The sequence below is a fragment of the Nicotiana attenuata genome, unplaced genomic scaffold, assembly GCF_001879085.1.
Source record: "Nicotiana attenuata strain UT unplaced genomic scaffold, NIATTr2, whole genome shotgun sequence".
NCBI lineage: Eukaryota > Viridiplantae > Streptophyta > Magnoliopsida > Solanales > Solanaceae > Nicotiana > Nicotiana attenuata.
The window spans coordinates 51349-55172 of record NW_017671329.1 but is presented as its reverse complement, the minus strand read 5'-3'; positions in this window follow the sequence as shown (position 1 = coordinate 55172).

The window sequence follows — 3824 nt, the reverse complement described above, 5'->3', positions numbered from 1 at the left end:
AAAAATTTCTATCATATTTTCATTTATCCGTTTTTAAGCGTTTTTTTCAAAAAAAAACCATGTCTGATGCAGCGGAAGCAGGAAGCATGCTATGGACGAACTATGCAAAAGTGGGAGCAAATAAGAGTTGATCGGGAAAAAATAAGACCTCAGTTTTTTGCTGAGAAATCATTCCAGAACAGGCAGAATGTAGAAGGCAGATCTGAAGGTTTTTCAACCTCGTTCGACAAGTTTGTCCAAAACTTTGATTCTTTTAAGTATCCCAACAGGGACGACTGGGCTAAGCTCGAATATAGCTTAAAGAATCTTACTCATCTTATGGACATAATAATAATTGAACAAAATCAGTTGCGTTTTGATTTCAACATGTTAAAGAATGATCTCGTGAGACTTTTTGGTCTTCTGCCCGGGTATCCTATAATTATCTCTGATTCAGATGATGATGAGATATATCGAGAAATTGAGGGGTATTATTCTGATGTCTCAAATGATTCGTAGTTTTCCTTAATCCTTTTTTAATGTTTTTGTTTTGTGTTTTTGTTCTTGTTTTCTTTATTTTTATGTGGCTTTTCCTTTTTTTGGGAGATCTTTATCTTCTACTATGTTTATCTGTGATTCTCCTTTGTAATAGTTCTTTTATGTTTCTAATATATTATGGAATATGATCGACAAAGTATTAAAATCTTTTCCAGAAAATTATACGAAAAAGACAACTCCAGCATACAACGATAAAAAATCATGAAATGCAGAAGATTATACATCTTATAAAAATAATTATCCAGTATAAAATACAACATAGTATGATTTTATATGATATATCTAAATCATAATATATAGAAAGAATAAATTTTTATGTCGCTAATTCCAAAAATTTATTATGGATACAAATTGTTCATTGTCTGAAATGTCCAGTACATATTACTGGATATTATGCTTCATAAGTATTATTTCCAGTATAATTTATAGGAAGCAGCCTGTAACGACCCAACCGGTCGTTTTGAGCTTTTGCACTTTGATCGCCAGTTCTCGGGCATGACTTGCTCCGTATGATATTTTATGACTGATGTAGATCGTTGGTTTTGGGTTGCACGGGGAATTTGGGCATGTAAGTTTAGGAAGAACAGTTCTCGAGTTAGAAAGTCTTTAGTAAAGTTTTAAAAGGTTTCGAACCAAGTAGGTTGGTCNGTTTTCACTATTTTCCAGTTCTCCATTATAAAATACTGGCTCATATCCCTACATAAGTAGTATTTCCAGCATAATTTATAGGGTGTAACTAAAATTGGACTAATTTAAGGTGAAAATGTGTATTTTTCACGTCCATAATTAAGTACAGGACATAGTAGTATAGTATATATATATATATATATATATCTCCAGTGTAATATATAGGAAATAAATATTAAATTATTTAATTCAGTATATTGTTCTAGATACCAAGTTTCCACTATTTTCCAGTTCTCCATTATAAAATACTGGATTATATCCCTATATAAGTAGTATTTCCACCATATTTGATAGGGAATAACCAAAATATGATTAATTTCGGGTAAAAAATACTAGACTTTTCAAGTTCGGTATTAAATACTGGAGATTATGATTTAATAAGTTATATTTCCAGTGTAATATACAGGGAACAAAATATTAAATTATTTAATTTCAGTAAGTTGTTCTAGATACCAAGTTTCCACTATTTTCTAGTTCTCCATTATAAAATACTGGCTTATATCCCCACATAAGTAGTATTTCCACAATAATTTAACAAAATTTTAAATTATTTAAATACAGAAAATTATTTCCACTATTTTTCACTATTTCCTGAATTTCCAGCTAATTTGATAGGGAATAACCAAAATTGGATAAATTTCGGGTAAAAAATACTAGACTTTACAAGTTCAGTATTAAATACTGGAGATTATGGTTTAACAATTTATATTTTCAGTATAATATACAGGGAACAAAATATTAAAGTATTTAATTCCAGTAAGTTGTTTTAGATACCAAGTTTCCACTATTTTCCAGTTCTCAATTATAAAATACTGGCTTATATCCCTACATAAGTAGCATTTCCAGCATAATTTATAGGGTGTAACCAAAATTGGACTAATTAAGGTGAGATATATGTATTTTTCATGTCCAGAATTAAATACAGGACATAGTAGTATTGCAATATATATCTCCAGTATAAAATACAGGAAAATAAATACTAAATTATTTAATTTAGTAAATTGTTCTAGATACCAAGTTTACACTATTTTCCACTTCTCCATTATAATATACTGGCTTATATACCTTGATACGTAGCATTTGCAGCATATTTTATATGGAGTAACTGTCACGACCCAAACCCTACATTGGTCGTGATGGCGCCTCTCGTGAAGACAAGGCCAGCCAACTAACCCAACTCGTCTCTTTCAAAATGGTTAAGCATAAATGATTAGCAAAAATATGACTTAATAATATTAATCAACGAAATTATAACCCAACACAGCCCAAACCGGGGTGTTACAAGTCACGAGCATCTATGAGAGTATAAATACAACTACAAGACCTAAAATATACAAAGCCGGAATAATGAACCAAAAGAGAGAAAAATGGTGCTGTGAACGCAGACAGTCACCTTGCTACTCCTATAGCTCTGCCACTGATCAGCCAAAAACCCGCTACTGGGTGAACAAATACCTGCATCTACACGCGAGGTGCAGGGAGTAAAGTGAATACTCCAACTCAGTGAGTAATAAGGGTAAATAACAACTGAGCAGTAAGAAATCACGTAAGGCAAACCATCATGGTATATAGGAACAGTGAAAAGCCCTTTGAGAGAAAGCAGTGAAGCTGTAAAACCTTTAGAAATAACTTAGCTCAGTTTAAAACCTCTTTTGAAAATGACTTTTTCAACAGTTATGCAATTGAATGCAAGAACAAATAGTGCAGATAAGCACATAAGTCCCCCTCTCGGCACCACACTCGGTTATCAGATAATACCAGAACATCAGGTGAATATTGCAAGAAGAAGCACAAACAGCATATAACGGCAGACAAATGAAATAAGGTAAACACATTAAACAGTACCGCTACCACTGCGGCGTGCAGCCTGATCCATATATCGCTGCGGCATGCAGCCCGCTCCATTTATCGTCGACGACGCTCACTGGGGGTGTGCAGACTCCGGGAGGGGACCCTTACGGCCCAAGCGCAAAATCAAGCCATCTCGTGGCATCAAACTAGGCCCTCAACCTCAAATCAATAACAGAATAACGCTGCTGCGGCGCGCAGCCCGATCCATAAGTATCCTCACAATATAGGCCTTCGGCCTTACTCAGTCAACAAAATCACATACGCCACTCGGGCAACAATAAAATAGTGTTTCTCAGCCCAAAACATCATTTAAATATCATTTGAGTATTAAAACTGTCACGACCCAATTCCCACCCGGTCGTGATGGCGCCTCTCGTGAAGACAAGGCCAGCCAACAGAAACAATCAACATTTGCTTTTAACATTTTCTTAGCATAAATAGGTTTAATCCATAAATACTGATTAATCACACGTGCGGAAATAAACGTAACATAACGGGAGACAACCATCCCAAACTCAGCCCGATGATCGGGGTGTCACAAGTCACGAGCTACTACAGAGTTGATGAAAAATATACTACAAGTCTGGAAAACATAGTCTGAAGATGAATAAAATATGCAGAAGATAAGGAAGAAACGGGGCTGTGGACGTCGACAGCTACCTCGTCTCTCCTGGTCCGCCTGGTCTGGAAGGAAATCAGCGCTCAGGTACGAACTCAGCGGTGCCTGTCTCTGCACACATGGTGCAGAA